Below are 9,465 nucleotides of genomic sequence, written 5' to 3'. Positions count from 1 at the left end.
AGGACACAATCTATTCCATATGAGAAATGGAAATGAAGGAAATCCAACTTGAAATATTTCAAAGTGTGGGGGTGTCTAGCCAAAGTCCAAGTTCCTATTTCTAAAAGGATTAAAATAGGACCTAAGACAGTGGACTGTAATATTAGACTTGAGTAGTCTAGTGAAAGGTCTAAACGACCTTGGAAAGAATAAAAGGATAATGTACTTAATAAAGATATTCCGAGGTATAGTAAATGTCAAAGGACATCTACTTTCTTTGAATATGATTTTGTAACATTTCTTGTGTCTTCTGTAGACTCATCCTTTTGGACAGATGGTGTTAATAGTGAGATTGGTTCAATCTTGAGCAATCCTATTGGAAGTTGGTTGATCTTCCCCCAGGAAATAAACTTCTGGGTTCAAAGTGAATCCTCAAAAGGATAATGAAAGTCGATGGAATTGTTGACAGATATAAAACAAGACAAAAAACAAGGTCTTGATCTTTTCGACACATACTCACCAGTAACTAGAATTACATTCATTTGGATGTTAATTTTGTTAGTTGTGGTATATGACCTCCAAATTCATCAAATGAATGTGAAAACAACTCTCTTAAATGGAGAATTGGACGAAGAAATTTACATGGAACAACTCGAGGGTTTTGTGGTTCCTGGTAAAGAAAAGAAAGTGTGCGAACTTGTTAAGTTATTTTATGGACTAAAACAAGCGCCCAAACAATGACATAAGATATTTGACCAAACTATGTTGGTAAATGGATTTAAGAATGATGGAAGTGATAAATGTGTTTACATTAAAATCACTAGGTCATTGTTTGTTTGTATAATTGGTGATATGTTGATCATCAATAGAGACACTAATGACATAAATACTACTAAACGTATGCTAGAAAAACATGTTTGGAATGAAAAATCTTGGAGTTGCTGATGCGATCTTAGGTATAAGAATCCTTAGAACTCCAAGATGTTTAGCATTGTCACGGTCTCATTACATTGAAAAAGTACTTGACTAGTTCAAATATTTGGATTTTAATATTGTCAAGACTCCAATAATGTGAGCTTTACACTTCAAAAGAATGAAGGTTGAAGTGACTCACAATTGGATTATACTAAAGTAATGGGAAGTATGATGTATATCAAAAAGTGTACGCGATCAGATATAGCCTGTGCTATTAATAAACTGAGTCGGTTGACAAATAATCCCAATTAAACTCATTGGATGAAAATGAAAAGAGTTTTGGGGTATTTAAAACATACTCAAAACTATATATTGCATTATACAAATGTCATACAGTATTGAAAGGATATAGTGATGTAAATTGGATCACCGGGATCAAATAGAGTAAAATCCACGAGTAAGTATGTATTTACTCTTGGTGGAGGAGCAATCTCTTGGAAATTTTCCAAAAAGACATGTATTGCTAGCTCTACAATGATCTCTGAGCTAGGTGCTCTAGATAAGGTCGGTGAACAAGTTGAAAGACTCCGGAATTTCTTGATAGATATTCTTTTTGGCCCAAATCTTTGGCATCAGTATGCATACACTTTGATAGTCAAGATGCAATAGGTAAGGCATGGAGAATGATGTATAACGGAATGTCTCGTCATATAAGACATAGACATGATACCGTTAGAAAACTACTCTCTAGTGGAATTATCACAATTGACTATGTAAAGTCAAAGGATAATGTGTCGGATCCACTTACAAAAAGGCCTAACTTGAGAGAAAGTTGAAAGATCATCTAAGGGAATGGATTTACGGCTTAGGACAAGACATCATGGCGGTAACTCTATCTAGCAGACTGGAGATCCCAAGAGCTAGATTCAAGGAGAAAAACAAAGTTGTGACTAACGGTTCGGCATTGTCAACTAACTCAATCCATTCTCATGATGAAGACAATGCTCAGGAACAAGGATACATCATTAAGGCTTGTTATAGAGTTAATAAAGCTTAATGTTTTTAATGATTTGCTAAGTTTGGCAGATTTGACCAAATAGTGTATCTACGCGATAACACGGTTAGAAATCGCCAATGTGAGTGTGAAGTGTAAGCCGCTTCAAAGAGGATGATTGTCAAAAGCCCATTTATCTATACATTCATGAAACCAGGAGGTGTTCATGGCTGAAACAAACACAATCGTAAGAACCATAAACGGTAAAGGGTTAATTGTGTGACATATGATTGTCTAGGTATACACCAAAGCTCGGCGGTTCAAAGATATCGCATCTATCGATTGACTGAGTATATCCGACATATGTTCACTACGGAAAGTCTAAGGGGAAACCTACTTATCCAGATGCAATTAATTCTTGCTTGTAAAGTACACATACTTGTCCGTTTCTTTGTCTTGGAGTCATTCCCCCATTCATGCGGGGGATTGTTGGGTTTTAAAAGGTGTGAATGGAAAATGAAGAGTTGCGACTTTTATAAAGAGTTGTGACTTTGATGAAAAGTTGCGACTTTTATGAAGAGTTGTTACTTTTATGAAAAGTTGCGACTTCTATGAAAAGTTGCGACTTTTATGAAAAGTTGTGACTTTTATGAAAGGTGGTGACCTTTCCGAAAGATTGTGACTTTTCCAAAGGTTTGTGACCTTTCTGGTAAGGCACAATAAGAACCTTTTCACACTACCCTTTGTTTTTCTATAAATTGTGGAATTTTCTCTCATTTTAAATATAGAATTTTTCTGGACTTCTTCTACTACTAAATCTAGTATTCTAAGTGTACTTTACTGCCGTTGAGTGGCTCGCTAACACCAGCGTTTTGGGTATCAATACACTGGTGATTGAGATCATTCTATCCTGGGAGGACATATTCCAAATCAAACCTCGGATACTAGAGGGGAATAATTTCCTTAAGGGGACACTATGCATTCAGTGGGCTTGATCTTCTTTCTGTCTTTCCAGATTCTGGTATGTGTTACAGATTTTAGATTTGTGAATTAATTTATGTTCTTCTGTTATTCACTGGTTCATTAAACTTTGGTAACTTCGTGTTTCTGCAAAGTTTGTTGGAATCAGTAAGATTCTTTAAACACAGATTGACAACAATTCTTCTTTAAGAAAAAAAAATATTTCGTATATTTTATCTAATTTGTTTCTGATTCTAGTTTCTCTACTAGTTTTAATTTTCTAGTTGTGAAAATGTTCTTAAACTTTATTGTGTCTTACCAAGTTCTTCAAAGTTTTGTTCTAAGTATCTTAGGAATACAAGACGAACAACATATAGTGTTAACAAGTTGTCTCAGTTCATGCAGAATCCTACCACAACGCACTGGCAGGCTCTTAAGCGAGTGTTACGCTATCTTAAAGCTACCATTTACCATGGTCTTCATCCTAAACGTGACTCTCCATTGATGCTTCGAGCCTTTTTTGATGCAGATTGGGCAGGGAATTTGGACGACCGTAGCTCTACATCTGCCTACATTGTCTACCTAGGCAGCAATCCTATTTCTCGAAGCTCAAAGAAACAAAAAACTATAGCTTGTTCTTCCACATAAGCGGAGTACAGAGTTGTTGCCTCTACTGCTTTTGAACTTGCTTGGGTTCAAGCCTTACTTCATGAACTACATCAGTGTCCATCCTCAACTCCCACCATCCTATGTGATAATATTGGCACAACTTGTGCTTGTGCCAATCTTGTCTTTCACAGTCGAATGAAGCATGTTTCTATTGATTTCCATTTTGTCCGTGATAGGATTGGCAAGGGGTAGCTACGCGTTGTCCATGTATCCACGAAAGATCAATTGGCAGATGCACTAACTAAACCATTGTCCAGACAAAAGCTTGAGTTTCTTCGATCCAAGATCGGCGTATATGATGGATCCTCCGTCTTGCGGGGGCGTGTTAATGATACAGGATATTCACAAGATCAAAACAAATCAAGTAGCAAATCTTGCTCAATCAAAATCCCATGAAAGCAGCAGTCAAATCAGATTAGTGATAGTAATTGATTCTGATATATCAGATCACTTAATTTTAGGGATTATATGAAATTTTAGTTGTGTATATATATACTTGTACTCTACAGTAAATAAATGCAGTTCTTATTCTCACATATCAAGTCTTTTACAACATGAAAGTCAATTTACAGATTTACCCTAAAGTTAATTTTAAAATTTCATATTTGCCCTTGTTCGTTCTTTAGAAGTCTCACTTCTAAATAAGGGTAATAATAGTTAGTTAAACAATAATAGAAATATTTTTAGAGGCTTGGGGTATTGGGTGGGTAAAAAGGAGAATGAACTTGAAATGTTACTGTGAAATTTGTTATTCTCACTTTCATTAATCAGGAAAGATATTTTTCTTAACTACGGCAAGCAGCTCTTCGTCAACATGGCCGCTTGTCGTTCCAGCTAGGGACATTTATAGTATTTTCTACTTTTTAAGCTCGAATTTTTTTTTGTACTTGACTGATTTAAGTGTACCTTCTTCTTGTTATCTCTTTTTTTTTTTTGCTGACATTGAACTTTTGTATACATGTGAGCCATGTATTTGTTCTTGGCTTTAATTCGGAATGGCAATAAGGCGGTGTGGGGCGGGTTGAGCTTAACCCGCAAAAATTTTAACCTGCTCTGTTTTGCATTACAATTTTTTTTTCATTTCAACCCTTCCCATACCACTCTACATAGACCCGCCCCGCATGAACCCGCCCCACATAATTTTTTTAATATTTTATTTTTTACTTAAGTTTAATTAATTTAATAGATAATGACTAACAAATTTATTTTTTAGAGGTCAATTGGGGAAAATGTAAGAAATTGTATTATTTTTTATTGAACCATTTTCATTTACTATCTTGAATATTTTAGTAGCTTTAAAGAAATTATCTTATTAAATAATGGTTTATCACTTTTGTAACGTGTAAAAAGTTAAAATTAAGTTTGAATCCACATAAAATCACATATACGCAAAACCCGCTCCGCCTGACATTAGTTTTAAAAGAAAATTCACTTCAACACGCCCCGCATCCCTCCCACCCCGCACAACCTTAAACTTGCCCCGCTCTGCATAGCCTTAAACTCTTCCCGCCCCGCATCTGTTCCGTCCCATTGTCATCCCTAGCTTTAATGTGTGTGGGCTCTATCATTGCTTTCATATACCATTTCAATTTTTCTTGTATATCTTCTTGCATTTTATCTCCAATTTCTATCCGGAGATCCTTGAAATATTATTTATAATAAATTATTAATATGATTTCTTTGGTTTTAATTGTTTGGTCTATTTTCTCCTGGCATGAAGTGTTAAATAGTAAGTAACACTTTTAAATTTTGTGTTCTTAAATTTAAAATAAATCAAATATATTAAAATATTTTTTAATTTTGTGATATTGAATATACTATGTAAAAAGAAATTACAATTAAAAAGTTATTTTCTTTTTCAAAATGAAATAAAAAAAATTCAAATAAATTAAAACGGAGGGAGTCATAATTTAAAAATGAAATATACATGTGATATTATTAGAAAGAGCTTTCATATATATTTTAAAAATTCTTTTGTCTTCTGTATATTAATTTGCGCATATATGTGGAGTTTTAAAGATTTGAACATTTTAATAAAGGAATATGATGATTTGAAAACTTTAGTACTTTCTTCATTTTAATTTTTTCGTTTTGTTTAGTTTGTTGTATATTTGAAAATTACATAAAAATTGCTTAAAATCACAATGTAATAACTTAAAATATTTTTTAAAAAAACATAATTAAAAATCATATAAGAAATGGTTGATTCTCAAGTTCCATATTCAAATAGAAGAGGCAAAAGGCATAAATTGTCCCCTAAACTTGTACCCAAAAGTCATTTACACACTTTAACTAAAGGGGCGACCTATTACACACCTTAAGCACATAAACGTGTATTTATTTCCCCCTTCCGTCACCCAACTCTGGGCGCGTTTCGCTCCACATAGTTGAGCACGTCAACACGCTACTAAAGTCATTTTTATTTATTTATTTTAATTAAAAAATCCAACCCAACGGTTATATTCCCATTCTCTTCTTATAACCCACCCACCCGACCCTAATGAACAAGAACTCTAAATTTTCACCCAAAAATCTGGTTCAAGAACCCTAAATTCAAACATAGTTCAAAATTCCTTCTTTTGAATCAAAGGTAACTCTTTTTCATTATTATTCTTTCATCTCTTTCCCATTTTGATTCATTCCTCTCTTTTTCATTTTGATTTGTTTCTATCTATTTCGTAATTTTTTGAATTTTTAGTTATTTGATTCGATGTAATTCTTATTAAGGTGCTACAATGGCTCGAATAAGCTTGATTAGGCTCTGTTTGCAAGAGGAAGATCATGAATTGGAAGAGGTGCGATGCAAACATGGATTTGTTTTGCCTTTGCTGACCTCTTGGACTCCAAGAAATCCTGGTAGAAGATATTGGGGTTGTCCTTACTATGGGGTAAGTTAACTTTTTTTAAGAGTTGAATGATTTGTTTTGTTGTTTCAAGAGCCATAGACTGATTCGTCTTGTTTTTTTAAGAATGCTAGATCATGCGATTTTTGGCTTTGGAAGGATGATTAAATTGATTCAAGATCCAAATTTGTGATTCCCAAGTTGTTGGGAAGAATTGCTTAGCTTGAACATAGTATTGAATCTTCTCGAAAAGTTGAAACTTCAGATAAGGAAATCAACAAGCCTACTAACTCGACCAAATCTGTGGAAAGAAAAATAGATATGAACAAGATAGAGTTAAAAATGGAAAATTTTGATGATGATTTGAAGAAGATGAAAACAGTTGAAAAGAAATGGAAAAATGAATTGGCCAAGTCCAGGAAAAGGGAGAAACAATTTTGGATTGCTCTGTTGTGTGCTTGTATTTTAGGTGTAAGTTTAGTATTTCAAAGAGTATTGTTTCTTAAGGAGAAGGAGATTCAAGGAAATTGCCATGATCACTTCTTGTACCAAAAATTTGCATTATTGTGTTGAACTTGTAAGGATTTTGTGTAATGAAAAGATGTTGAATTTGTTTGTGTAATGAAGTTGCATTTGTGTAATGAAGAATTTGCAAGGCTTCCCTTATCTTAATTTGTCTCATTTATGTTGGCGTGTATTTGATTTTGTATCTAGGCATAAACTATACATTTAGTGTAAACTATACGTTTGTGTTGCCACTGCTAAAGTAGTCACTAATTGCCCTCCATAAACACAGAATCATTAATCATCAACTAAAAGAGAAGCAATATTGCTACATAAACAGACAATCATAACTGCATAATCATTAATCTCAAAATAGAAGTTAATAGTTGTCAAAGCAATTACATAATCAAACACCAAAAATTAAAATGCAGTCACAGCTGCCAATTCATTGTCTTAAATATAAGGGACCTAAATAGGGATAAAGTGCATTGCATTGTCTATCAACTAACAAAACATAAAATCTACATTACATTACCAACAAAAATCTACCAAAACAAGTTAGATTGCATTACATGTTATGAGCATTAGAGCTCTCTTGGCTCAAATGAGCAGCCTTAGACCTAGTCTCAATTGGTTTTCTTCCCTTCATCTCTTCAAGTTGGCTTGAGGTCATAGCTTGTTTTCCTTTCCATTTCACACCACATGTTGGTTTATGCCCAAGCTCTCCAATGACAAATGCTGAAGACTTCACATTTCTAAATCTTTCACTAGGCATTCCATGCTGTTCAAATGAATATAAATGATCTTTATTTGTGATTAAAGAAAAAATAAATGTTATTTAAGTATAGAAATAGGGAACTTACATTAATAATAGTAGCACCACTTTGTGTGTGTAGTACACCCATTCCAACCATTCTTATTCTGCTAGCAAAACTATCCTAAAAAAACAACAAAATATTATGTAAAGCAACTTATTTAAAACTTATACATGAAGTAAGTAAAGGAAATTATATCACCTTTTCTGTTGAACCCCTTGGTCTACCCCTTTCTCTTCCAGTGGGAGCATTAGGTGTTGCCCTTGGGCCAACAATTTGTGTTGATGTTGGTGCAACAACAGGTGTTGCTCTTGGGCAGCAGGGCCAGTAGTTTGTGTTGATGTTGACGCAGCAGCAGGTGTTGCTCTTGGGATAAAACTTGGTCCAGAAGGAGGTCTTGAACTTGGTCAAGTAGCAGGTCTTGAACTTGGTCCAGCGGTAAAGCTTGTGCCAGAAACAGGTGCACCAAGAGGACACTTTATTTTATTGTGACACTTGTTATGACAAGTGTTGCATAACATCTCAATCCCTCTTTTGGGTAATTTTCCAATTTTACTGGTTTCACCTTGCTCTTTCTTCCTTTTCTTGCCAGGCCTTCCTGGCATCTCCCTAAGATGAGGTGGTATCACAGAGATATTTTGTGATTCTAGCCACATTTTTAGATTCATAACTAGCTGAATGAAATAGTTGTATGTCTTCATGTATGTTTCTCTGTTATACCAATGAGAAATGTAGTTGATTGAGTTCACTTTTTCTATGGTGAAGAGAAGTTATTGCATGAGGACATGGTATGCCTTTCAACATCCATGCTCTACAACTACATGTTTGCCTTTGAATATCAACTACATGTCTGTATGGTCCATGAAGTACCTCATACCCTGTATCTGAATTCCATTCAATGCTGCATTTCATAGACTTAGTTGTGTTATCTTGTAGAACTTTCATTGCAATTGGAGAAATGTCACAGATTCAAGTATTGCAAAACTCTGTTATCTGTCCTATTCTTTTCATCATTTTCACCCTAATTTCTTCAAGCATTGTAATTATAGTCTTATGTCTTGCTGCTAATATCCATGAATTGAAATATTCAGCCATGTTATTGTCTACAACATCACATTTTGAGGTAAAATTGAAGTAAAGCTTGCTCCATCTTTCAGGATTATAATACAACAAGTGATCAACTATATTATTGCCCAACCTTTTCATATAACTAATGTTATCCTTTAACTCAGCCTCGAAAGTAGACCTTGCACACCTCCAGAAACATTTCTTTCTCTCAAGACCTCTCCATCTCTTTGACCAGTTAGCAAGGATGTGTCTACCACACATTCTATACTCAACATTTGGCAAATGATCAGTTATGGCAATTTCAAGACCCTATAAGAAAATTCAAGAAATGAAACTAAGAAACTAAGACATTACGGAAACTAAGACATTCATAAATAAATCAAAGACATGAAATAAATAAAAAAAACAATAAATATTCTAATCTTTTGCATATCTGATATGATTGTGAGGTATGTACCATCTCCCAACTGAAGATCTTCCTTTAGAAGTTTGACAAACCAAGCCCAAGTAAACTTATTTTCAACTTCAACTACTGCCCTAGCTAGTGGCAGCATTTGATTGTTCCCATCTTTACAAACATCAACCAATAATTGACCTTTAGATACTCCCTTTAGAAAACAACCATCCAAACCAATGCACCTCTTACAACCAGCCAATAAGGACTTCTTCATTGCATCAAAACATATGTAGAAACCTTGAAACATTTTTCTATCATTTT

The sequence above is a fragment of the Solanum stenotomum genome, chromosome 5 (assembly GCF_019186545.1).
Source record: "Solanum stenotomum isolate F172 chromosome 5, ASM1918654v1, whole genome shotgun sequence".
NCBI classification, from domain to species: Eukaryota; Viridiplantae; Streptophyta; class Magnoliopsida; order Solanales; family Solanaceae; genus Solanum; species Solanum stenotomum.
Note: the sequence above shows the minus strand (reverse complement) of the source record.